The sequence below is a fragment of the Pagrus major genome, chromosome 7 (assembly GCF_040436345.1).
Source record: "Pagrus major chromosome 7, Pma_NU_1.0".
Lineage (NCBI taxonomy): Eukaryota > Metazoa > Chordata > Actinopteri > Spariformes > Sparidae > Pagrus > Pagrus major.
Genome location: NC_133221.1, coordinates 32,671,589 through 32,684,771, shown reverse-complemented (window position 1 = coordinate 32,684,771; position 13,183 = coordinate 32,671,589).

Below are 13,183 nucleotides of genomic sequence, written 5' to 3'. Positions count from 1 at the left end.
TCACTGTGAGGCCAATGTGTACATTTGTACATGTACATTTGTAGCCTATTTGTGTTTATTACTAACAGAGCCTTAGAGATGGAGCTGGTAGTGGAAGACAAGCTTTACATTGTTTTAACATTTAGAAGAAAAAAAATCATTCTGAAGGTGTAGCGGCTTTTATTTTCAATGACATAGCCTAGAGGAAACCTTGATTTTTACAACAAAGTTATATCAAATTCTGCACGGGTCACTTGTGCGCATTGGATGCACAATGTGTGCAGATTTGGATGTGTTAGCAGATTTGTATATGTGTGCACATATGTGTGCAAAATTGTATATGTGTGCAGATTTTGATGCGTGCAGATTATAATATGTGTGCAGATATAATCAGGTAAATATGACTCTAAAGTTACATGAAGACATCGTGGCAGAAAACCATTTTAAGTATAACATTTGGAGCAGGAATCAATTTTTGGCAAGTAAAAAACTGCATTTTGTATGCATTGGCCCTTTACACAATTTCCAGAGGGTACTATGGTTAATCTATAATGATCTTAATATTGCTCTGTTGAGTAATAGAAAGTCATTTTAGGCGAGAAAACACTTTTCATTAGCAAATTAATAGCCTCCAATCATTTTTTTGCAGGTGAATAGGCCCATTTTATGTTGTAATGGTCCTTTAAAAGGGTTCCACACTGTCCTGTGAGCTCTAGGGTTTATATTATGAAGCTCTTGAATGAGATCAAGTCATTTTTAGGCAGAAATCACCATTCAGTAACTGCATTTGGCCTCCAATCAATTTTTGGCAGGTGAAAAAGCACATTTTGTGTTGTAATGGTCCTTTAAAAGAGTTCCACATGGTCCTGTGAGCTCGAGGGTTTATATTATGAAGCTCTTGAATGAGATCAAGTCATTTTTAGCCAGAAATCACCATTCAGTAACTGCATTTGGCCTCCAATCAATTTTTGGCAGGTGAAAAAGCACATTTTGTGTTGTAATGGTCCTTTAAAGGAGTTCCACATGGCCCTGTGAGCTTTAGTGTCTATATTATGAAGCTCTTGAATGAGATCAAGTCATTTTTAGCCAGAAATCACCATTCAGTAACTGCATTTGGCCTCCAATCAATTTTTGGCAGGTGAAAAAGCACATTTTGTGTTGTAATGGTCCTTTAAAAGAGTTCCACATGGTCCTGTGAGCTCGAGGGTTTATATTATGAAGCTCTTGACTGAGATAAAGTCATTTTTAGGCAGAAATCACCATTCAGTAACTGCATTTGGCCTCCAATCAATTTTTGGCAAGTGAAAAAGCACATTTTGTGTTGTAATGGTCCTTTAAAGGAGTTCCACATGGTCCTGTGAGCTTTAGTGTCTATTTTATGAAGCTCTTGACTGAGATAAAGTCATTTTTAGGCAGAAATCACCATTTGGGCTCCAATCAATTTTTGGCAGGTGAAAACTGTATTTTAGGCATAAACAATATTAGGCACAAAACACATCCAAACATGGGAAGCAAATACTATAGGGCCCAGATCAGGTAAAAAACAATGCAGAGGAAGGATCATTGCAAAAGTGACCATTACTTTATTGAAAACACGTTGTAACTTGGACTCGGAGGAAAGCTTAACAAAGGAGGCGTCACTGTGTGGCGTAAACTCTGATATATAGTGCTCTGGCTGTTAAATCAAACATACTGTAGAGACGTGTCTATCACGTAATTGCCATGCCTTAGTTCGCTACAAACTACACTTCTTTTGGCCACAGTTGTGATAATGTGTGGTAAGTGTGTGTGTATATGCACATTATGACCGTTTAATCCAAAGAAAAGCAGACGTTTAATAGCGCTACCGCTCAACGGGCTGCTGTGCGCGCTCCCGCGGCCACAAATCAGATTCTGGCAGACGATCACTTTTTGGCACGACAATTTAAATCTCTCGACAATTTTTAGTTCTGTTATAATTTAAAGAATTATAGAGAATATCTTTTTTGGCATAAATTCATCTAACGTCTCTACAGCTGTTAAAGCCAACTGACAGCTGATCCAGCGCTGATCCTCTGTAGCATCACGTGCAGCGACGTCCGTTTCTGATGACGGCTGCAGCTGACGGAAAGGACGTCTCATTTGTCTTAAAACAGATTTCCTCGGTCCTATCTACTCCCGTGGTTCCTCGAGTCTCCCGTGGTCCCGGAATCCTCGGTGGGCGGGACAAACCCGGGAATTCTACTGGATGCATGTGCGTTGCAGAACGGCTCCAGTACGGCTTTGATCTGTACTCCGTCGTCCGGCAGGACGAGGAGTTCCCGCGATAATTAAAGAATGATGCGCTACCGCAGCTATACTTATGTGTTATAAACACAACAATAATTGTTTCCAACCGAAGGATTAGAACAAGTGCGTGTATTTGTCTCCTCAGGTTTTTGTGCTGGCATCAACACGGAGTGTTTTATTTGGAAAATTAACCGGATGTCATGTTGTTGTTTCGTGTCTGACTTCCTGTCTGCTCTGTGCTGAATTCGGCTGAATTGCTGCGTTGTGCTCCGGCATCCGCCAGATATAGGCTGGGGCTGCCCTGTGTCCCAATTCAGGGGCTGCATCCTTCAAGGACAGAATTATAATCAAAATTATAACAAATAAAGGCTTGAAATACCTCGCTTTGCATGTATTGAGTCTATATAATATATTAGTTTCACCTTTTAAGTTGAATTACTGAAATAAATGAACTTTTGCACGATATTCTAATTTTTTTAGCTCCACCTGTATATTAGCGATGTCATTTCGAGTCGCCAAAACATTGTGGCTTGTCAAAATTTTTATTCAAGATATCTATGACTTCATTTTGACATGTCAAAACAACAGTTAGAGATATCAAATCAAGGAATTTGTGTCGAACAAGATCTTTGTTTACTGGAGAGTTGTGTTAGAAATTTACGTCATATTGTAAATGTTTTGTCTCCTGTGATACACAGGCTGCAGCGTTAGCCCAACTTCGTGCTCAGTGTGCTCTGACATCACAGCGAAACGGCTTGCCATAGTACCATTCATAGTACCATAGACTGTTAAGCAGGCCAGCCCCCAGGGTTGCCAGATTGGTTTGGTGTTTTCAAGGCCCAATAATTGCTCAAAATCCGCCCAAATTAATTTAAAAAAACCCTAATATTTTCAATAGTAAACAACTCGAATTAATTTATAAACAATAGCAATAGTATTGTGAATCCTCATCAAGTAGGCTACAGACAAACCCATGACATGCCATGATATCAAAAAGCAATATAATTAATGTTGTAATGTTGCAACCAGAGCAGTTTCTGTTATTATAAAAATACAGATTTGCAAAATCACTCCAGCTAGTGTGTTTTAGGTAAGGTTAGGTGGTGGTAATGATGGTAACTCATATTTCCTCGCAACAGAATAAATAAAAATCATGTCATATAAAAGGTGTGCTGAGTGACTGGCTGTACTTTCATAATTAATTAATTAATACTATCCCAATTCATGGTTAACCAGCCCAAATCCTGTCCACCCCACCGAGCCCATTTCACCTCGCACAATGCATTCCAAAACCAGCCCAACAATCTGGCAACACTGCCATTCCTGCCTCCCTCTCTAACTCTAATTCAAAATATCGATATTACATTTTGATTAGACAGCATGAAAGTTAAAGATATCTCCAATTTGAGATATCTCTGATCAAAATTAAATTCAAGATATCTATAACTTGATAATAGATATCTGCAATTAAATAATGACTATTCCTATTTCTAGTCTGAGATATCTACAACATCCTTTTGACTAGTCACACATGTAATTCTAGTTCAAGATATCTACAACGTCATTCTGACTAGTCAAAATCTCATTTAAGATATCTATAAAGGACAATGTAAATATTGAATTGAGGGAAATCAAAGATAACTTAAACAGGAATAATGGATAGGCAAAAATCAATTGAAGGTATCTGAAACTGAAATTACAACTAGACATAATGTAGATGCAGATATCCGTAATTCACATTGCAGATATCTGCAACTGAATTGTAGATATCTGTAATGAGAAACCCCATAGACATGAATGGCAAAAGTGACATCATTTGTTCTAGAAGGACTGGTGTTGCAAATATGTAAAATGACAATTGTGGATAGGAAGAATGTGATTGTGGATATCTGATACGTTCTTTTCGATTAGGAAAAAATAAATTCCGGATATCTGCAGTACATATCTAGTCTAACGATTAAAAGTTACAAAAGCTTGCCATATGAGCGCACGCCACAATGAGTTACTGCGTGCGCAAAAACAGATTAAACTATTTAACTATAAGTACTTTAAAATATTTTTTAATAATCAAATAGATTATTAATAAAGTTACAGATAATAAAAGACCAAAACACATCAGTTTGTTGTACTTCATACAAAATTAAAAACTTTTTGAAAAATCTTTAAATGGTTGGAGGTTATTGTACGAGCCATATTCATTTTGCTTTATTTTCATGTAATTGTGCCCCATGCCACCAGGGGGCTGTACTTGCTATGTGGCTCAGCAGACCTCGGGTCAGCCCAATTAGGCCATTTAACCTAGGGAAACCAAAACACAGGTGTTGCTGAATTAGGAAGCAAACAGTTTTTCGACTGCGCTTATGTGCCTGTGAGGTTTGATGTGGTTAACTATTCGGTTTGTTGTTTTGTTACATGTATTATGAGTTAACGTTATTGCCGCTGTATGGAAAATAAATCTGCGAGATAATTGTAACTTTACAGAACTCTCGGTTTTGATATGTTCGAACGCACTGGGCGCACGTCTAAACCTAAATCCTCCGTATTAGCAACCAGTACTAGACTTTGTTTAGGACCTCGTCAGTACAGTTATATCAGAAAGTAATTAAAAGCTTTATGTGTGTACCACTTGGGGTGGCTATGACTCAGGAGGTAGAGCAGGTCATCCATTAATCAGAAGGTTGCTGGCTTAATTGTTGAAGTATCCTCGAGCAAGATACAGAACCCCAAATTGCTCCGGATGAGTAGGTCGGCACCTTGTATGGCAACCTCTGCCATCAGTGTGTGAATGGGTGAATGTGACAAGTGTTTTAAAGTGCCTTGATTGGTCAACACACTAGAAAAACACTATAGAAATGCAAGTCCATTTACCATTTACCATTTACCAACAGTTACGAAGTTGTTGTTTTTTTACTCAAACTCAAAGCAAACTCAAACTCAAATTGCTGGCACATAGGTAGCTGTAGACTTGGTTGATATTTTGAGAGATGTGGGCATTTTTCAGGCAGGGTAAGTCTATTTAAGGACGTTATTGACTTGTATTGTGACTAAAAGTCAGGATATTCAGGTTCTGCTGCGTTCAATTTAAACTGAGTATTCATATTCTAAATTGTTGGAGAACCCATTTAAGATGAGATGTCTGTTTGTGTATGTGTGCCCATCAAGGTGCTAAAACATGGTTCGTCCTTCTGTGTTTCCAAATTGTTAAGTGTCTAGAGGGCATATGGTCAAATTACAAAGTATGTGTTGTGATGTCTTGGTCCTCTTCAAATCCTCCTCTCAAGACCTTTTTGGGTTTCCCATAAGAAAATTCTACAAAACCAGTACAGTTTCTATTCTTGAATTATGGCACAGTTGGCAGCCCGTAAGTGTATGTGTGAGAGTCAGCTGAGTTGATGTAAGTATAGGTTAGCTCCATATCACTATAATTAGGGCAGTCTTGACACTCATTTATGCATGCAGCTCTCTGAGGCATAATCCAGGCCCTGGTCCAGTATGAGGGTTAGACACTGAGTGAGGCATAAGCCACCAGCCAGATAGTCCTGAGATATTCTGGGATGCCATTTTAACTATTGTTTGTGCAGTGATTGACTTTATAGCCCATGGGTCTTCTGAAGCAGCAGACAGGTATCAGGCGGCCAGAGGGGCTGCAGATTTGGTGGTAGACAAAGTAAAGACATGGGTGGGGTAGTTTTTAGGGAGGGCCATGGAGAAGGACTTTCAGACCAGGGTGGTGGTTGCCATTTTTAAAAAGGGTGACTGGAGGGTGTGCTCCAATTATCTGGGTATCACACCGCCTCCTTGGGAAAAGTTTATTGCAGGGCGCTGAATAGGAGGTTCTGTCCAATTATCAAACCTCAAATCCAGGAGGTGCAATGCAGATTCTGTTTTGGCTGTGGAACAGTGGACCAGCACTTTAGCCTTGCAGGGTTGAGGGGAGGTTCACAGGAGTTTATCCATCCCATCTAAATGTATTTTGTGGACTTGGAAAAAGGCACAGGACCACCACAGGATTTCAATTTGCTGCATAATTTTAACTGATCATATATTGTACATAAAAATATTTATCTAAAAAGTAACTAGTAGCTATAGCTGTGAAATAATTAATGCAGTGGAGTAAAAAGTACAATATTTTCCTCTGAAGTGCAGTGGAGTGGAAAAAGTTGCAGAAAATTCCATTGAAATGCTCAAGTAATATACAAGTACCTGTAAATTGTGCTAAAGTAAAGAAGCCTACTTGGGTAACTGTACTTAGTTACATTCCACCACTAATGAAGTTATTATAACTAAAGTTCAGGAACTAGACCACGCCACTCTCCCTTGCTAATTTGCCACCTGAGCCTATCTAATGAAACCACCTGGGTCTCATTAACACAAACACCCGTGCCTTTCCAATTCAATCTCCTGTGCAGACCTATATACGTAGGTGAGCCTAACCATTTCTCTCCCGTTCGTCTCAAATACTCTCCAGCATTGCCTCTCACAAATTGGGTTACCAACGTAGTGTGAAATTAATGCTCAGCTGACTCAAAACATCACTGCAATGTCTTCTGCTGAGCTGCAGAAAGATGCTCTGAAGCTTACAGCTTACCTTTTAGTCTTGTATGTTACTACTGTACTAACAAAGCATGAGTGAGATGTCAGAGGAGAGTAAAATATGGACATGTTGTTTATACACTTTCCAGTATTGCATCTCACCACCTAGCTAACAATATAACATTAAGTAAACACTCAACTCTGGTCTCAGCCTCAAACCACCGCATGGTTGTCTGCTTAGCTGCAGACAGAAGCTGACGCTTACCTTTCACTCTGCTAAGATTATTACACTGACTGTACTGACAAACTATAGCTGGCTAACTAGCTACCAAGCTAACTTTAGCAAGCAGATATGTCATATACATGGCCATAGACAGTTATGAGTTCACCGAGGTCCGGGCCTCTGTAATTATTTTCTAAAAAAATAGGCCTATATTTTGTATGTATGTATACAGTATATGTATATATAATATTAGAATTTCAAAAATGTGCGCTATTTAACTGTATAATCAGGAGTTGAAAAATCTGGTCAGTCCTTTAAGTGTCAGTGTCGCACCTCTACTTTAATTAATCTATTATTTTATAAATTCATGCACGTTATGTTAAGAGGCTGTAGGTCAGCTGGTCCCAGGTCTGCTGGCACTCTTTTATTCTACATGACTGTTCAAAGCAGCATAATGACAGAAGACACTATAACATGTTGACACAATATACTTTTTGGCATAACAGACATGGTTTGGTATCTTATGTCAGTTGGCAGTAGGTTGAACAGATGGGGAGGGTGCAGAGGCAGGGCTTCCATGGTGGCACGGGGGGCACCCGCCCCCCCTGCAATCTGATTGCAGTCAACAACAGAGTATCATATCATTGTGTGATGTTGGTACAGTGCAAATAACATGTTGCGTTTCATTGTATTTGTGGACACGTTTTTAATGTAGACTACAGTATGAAATGGAGGCAGGGAGACATCTCCAATTTCTTCACTAAGAAGAAATTTAGCATGGAAAGTGCAGGTGACCAGCAGGAGTGTGAGAGTCGGAGTCAAGCTGAGTGCAGCCAGGCAGCTTACACAGACTAAAATTTCCAGGGCCAGACCAGCACTCATGGACCTCCAGGTGAAAATGCAGGTATTAGGGAAAAGCTTTAAAATGTGTAATGTGGTGTTCTGCACAATTTTACAGTTATTCAGTGAATGAAGGAATTTAAATACCTCCTTTTAAATACCTCCTTTTTAATCACAGTATAAAACTCGCACTATGCACTTAAAATTGTGTATTTGTTAAATATCTGCAATTCATGCTATATATTATAAAAAATAATCATGTATGCTTTATTAAAAATAAAATTAAATCATGTATGTTCAATTAAAAATAGAATTAATGAAGTGTTGACTGTGTCAATCAATACTTTCAGATGCACAAAGGGAGAGGACTGACCCTGGTGATGACCATGCTGAATCAGATGACAGCTGCAGCAGCTCCAGCAGCAACAGGAACCTCCCAGTTCATCCTACTTTTGCTACACTGAAAGGTCCCCAAGGTAGAAGCACTAAGTGCTGATTTAGAGTGTAGAACATGGTTAATGTTCTTATTGTTAGTGGTAGGTGGTACCTACTCTGCTTAAAACTGATTACTGAAGTGAACTCATATGTTTACTGTACAAAGCTGAGCACTACTGATGTTAAGTATAAATATTGCTGTTAGTGTTCTAAATTTCATTGTGGTGATGGTGCTTAATCTTCATAAAACTGTTAACTACACAGAACACTGAGATTTCTATTGCACAGACTCAGCATAACTACTGATTAAGAGTATAGGATATTGTTGTTTCATTGTGAAAATTTAAGTGGTGCTTACAACTGATTACTGCACTCATATGTTTACTGTACAAAGCTGAGCACTACTGATGTTAAGATATTGTTGTTACTGTTCTAAATTTCATTGTGATGATTGTGCTGAGTCTTATTAAAACTGATAACTACACAGAACACTGAGCTTTTTATTCTATTTTTTTTAATTCTATTTTACATTTTTATTTTATTTCTTTTTATTATTATAGGATATTGTTGTTACATTGTAAGAATTTAAGTGGTGCTTAAAACTGATTACTACACAGAACACTGCTATGTTCACTGTACAGAGCTAGAAGCACTAACTTCTGACTAACTCTGTACAGCAAACATCCTGGTGTTCTGTGTGTAACCACTTGGTAAGAGTACACCCAGCAGATTTGATGTGGTCAAGAAAAGCAAGATGAAAACATAAACAGTGTGTAACTGTACAATATAAATATTGAAGTGGGCAATCAGGCAGCCTTCATTTTTGTTACTTTTGGGCGGCCCCCCCAGATTAATTGTTGTTACCCACTGTGCCCCCCACCAGAAAATTCTCTGGACCCGCCCCTGGGAGGGTGTTGTCTTTTAGTATCCTTTGGTCTCTGTGCAGACATCTCACTTCACTGATGTCACTAGCCCTTTTCACACAGCGCATTATCTCTGCAGCAAAGGCTCGCCAATTCTCTGCATTTGTTTGTTCACACAGAACCAAGCAGCTCCAGTGTAAAGCTGCACCAGTGTGTCAATTCATACAGCAAGCAGGCGCTGCAGATCCAAAAGAAGCGTGATGATACAGATCATGACGTTGAGATCTGTGTGGTTTTTTCAACGTGTTTCCCCCGGTGTCCACCTGTTAATTTAAACATGTACCCGCTGACTGTTTATAATCATATGGATGCTGTTATAATGTGTTGTGATTGAGATCCTGACCCACCATACATCCTGGAAAGTGACAAAGTTACATTTTTCCGCTCTAAATTACATAATTACATAATCACCATCAGTAAACAGGACGCTGTCTGACTCTCTCACTTGCGGGGAGGGATGCTGTTTTCTTGGGGAAAGTTCACTGAAGTCTCGATCAGAAGGGCTGGCGTCACTGTGATTTTTTTCAAGACAACACTATAGTGGACGGAGACAAACACTTGGTGAGTTAAAGTTTTTTGCCAGGGACAGACGGTATTTTTCGGGCAGAAATGTGACGAAGAGTCAGTAGGACAGACAGGAGGACAGACAGGATGACAGAGGCTTCTCCACGTATAACTGCAGATTTTTTTTTCTCATATAAGTTGCCAAAGACACTACCGGTTACCACATTACTGTTGTTTGGTCCCGTAAAGTTGCTTTGTGGGTAATTTGTCTTTTTTGTTGTTGAGTGAAGGATCTGTTTAGCTGTCAGACTGAACACCATCAGACCGACACACCCCTGATCCACGCCTCCAGCTTATCCATTCACACAGACGCCGGCTCACCTCTGCTGCGGCTCTGATACTATCTCCAGAGGCGGATCAGAGCCGCAGCAAAACTGTCCCCCCTCTCCGCATCTGTAACTTTAACACTGACGTTGATGCGGAGAATCGGCGCATGATTCCTGCACTGAAAGGGCAGTGTGAATGGGGCTACTGATGCTCTGTAGATGGAACCAGTGATGTTCTGGGTGGTTTTAATCACCTGCTGTAGTGCCTTCCTGTCCTGGGCTGTGTCTTGTCCATGCCAGGTTGTGACGTTTCCAGTCAGGATGTTTTCTATTGCTCCTCTGTAAAAGCTGACCACATTGACTGTGTGACTTGTGTGACTGTCTCACAGTCACACAGTTCAGTAGAATGATGGTGGATCTGTCCCCTTATGTCAGTGGTGCAGGAAGGATGGCAAAGCCACACAGAACTTTTTTTCACATCCGCTGTGGTTACTGACAGTGGCTGGTCCTCTGGAGGTGGAGTAGACTTTACAGCTGAGTCTTTGTTGAGGAGATCAATGCAATAATAAAGTGTGTTCAGCTCATCCAGCAGTGTGGCCTCACACATGATGGGCGCGGTCCTGCTTTTGTAGCCTGTGATATTTTGAATTGCCTGCCACATATCTTTACTGCTGTTGGTGTTGAGGTCCCTTTCCAGTGTCTGCTAATGTCTCCTCTTTGCTTCCTTGATGCCAGCTTGCCTCCAGATGTCTTGATCTGGCGGTATTGTATGCTTCCTTGTCACTTGACCGAAAGGCAGCTTTTTTGGCTCTGGATAGAGCCCACACCTCTCCATTTACCTCTCAGGCCCTTTGCTTGGGGAATGATCTTACTGTCTTAGTGATCACCACATCATCAACATATTGCTGATATATGATGTCACTGAAGATGTGTATTCCTCAAGACAGACAACACTTTTGTCTGCACACTCAAAACAGTCATGTAAAATAATAAATAATAATAATTAGTGCTGTATCGTAGTCAACTGGACTTGTTTCAGTTTCTTGAAGACGTTTCACCTCTCATCCAAGAGGCTTCTTCAGTTCTAACTAACTGGAGGGGAGCTGCAGGCTTTTAAACTCTGTGTGGGAGTGTCCTTACAGAGTCGTTAAGGACACGTGTGAGCTCTGAGTTTCAGAGTCGTTAGGGCCACTTGTGAGTCGTTGACTTAACCGGCCTTCATGCGGTTGCTAGAATAGGTGTGAATGGTTGTTAAGCTGTCTGGGGAGGGAACTCAGTACTGCATTGTAGTGCAGTACTGACAACAATAATAATAATAATAATAATAATAATATTAATAATAATAAAACTATATATACTATTTGCTTTTCACTTCTAGATATGACCAAGGAGGACAATTGCACATGATAATTGCACCCATATTTGTAATAGACACAAGGTGTGTAGCAATGTACTCCACAGTACTAATGTACTGTGGAGGTGACCCGCAAAGCTGTCCGTTTTTGGTTTTTATGTTCTGTAATGTTGACTGCTGCCTGGAGCTGGATGGGAAATGTATTCTTCATGAAGGTAACATTTCAGAGTGGAGAGGGGCAGACTCCCCAGGGAGTAGGCTCCTGATATCACTGAGAGTTGTCCTGAATTTAACCACACAGACAGACACAATTAAGGCTAGTGTATTCTAAGCTGGCTGTTTGAGGCAGATGAACACAAATAAACACAAATGTTCCTGCCATCAAATTCACTTAATTGTTGATGTATTAACCATTAAACAACCACTACTGCTGATTACAATCCATCTGATGTGACTCAGGCACAAATGTTCACAGATGAGGTCATGTTTTGAAGTCTGTAAATTCGTATTCACCATAAATTCACCGTAAAAGTAGTGGTGGCGACCTTATGAAATGCACCAGCAGCTTGAATAAATGTATGGATTTCTCTGATTTGAACATTGTTGGAAACATTTGGGATAATGTAAATACACAGCTCAACAAATTGTATAACAATTGTCTAGTTGTTTTTAGACATTTTGATGCATAATTCTTTCATATCATACAGCTTGACTGCCTTCACTTTTGATTCCTCAATGGAAGTTGTTGCATGAACAAGCCCTGACAGCAGCATGCCCCAACGCGCGTGGACTGCGAGGGCCCGTTCATCATGCTTGCAGTTTTAATTTCATTTGTTTCCTTTTTGTTGTTAGGTTTCTTTCATTATTTCGTTTTAGTATGTTTGTTTATTACATTAGGTGATTTTGTTTAGTCCCCTTTTGCTTTCTGTTGTGGTGTGTTTTGTTTTAGAGGAGTAACTGTAGTTGAGTGACGTGTAACAGTCATTTTTATCTCTTTCTTTGCATATTCCCTGTGTCTGAGTGCTGTCGGGCCGGCGGTGAGCGTGGTCGCACAGATGGTGGAAGAGTTTGGTGATTAGAGTCCCTTACCTGTGCTTCACACCCCCCCAATCGTGTGTTTGATTATTTTTGCATGCCCTTCACGATTTACTTTATTCCTTTTTTTTTTGGGCTTGCCGTGTGTGTGTGTGTGTGTGTGTGTGTGTAGGGCACGGAAGCCTGGTGAGTACTCTATCCTATTATAATTGTTTCCCCCGCTATCTGCGACCATGGCCGCTCATCTTGCAGCACTCTCCCACCATTTTTAATCAAAGTACATGTTACATAATCTTATCACACTCTTCTACAGTTGTTTTCGTGTTTAATGTCTTTCAGACATAGTGATTGTTTTTTTTTATACCTTGTGTTAAATAAATAAACTTATATTGTTTTGGTAATCCCTTGTCTTGGTCCGTAATTCCCAGTCACATGTAACTTTGAGTATCTGTGGCATTTTCTAGTATTTGAGTTTGTCAGCATAACAATGTATGACTAAGTTAATTTTAAACCAAAGTTCAGCCGTGTGACGGCTCTGGCCACACTATGAAACGATACGCTGTCTCTTCTTGGCATACTGGTGTAAACAGGAATGCTTTATAAAAGGTGCAGACCACATTCTTGCAAGTAGTTTCAAGTTTCCACTCGTCTCGTGAATTTCTGGTGTAAACTTGCAAACGCCCCCCCTTCAAGAGCCTTGCTTCCAGTGCCCCCTGACGTTCTCTGAATGCCCCCTGGGGCAAAAAACTCAAGATCTTGACTC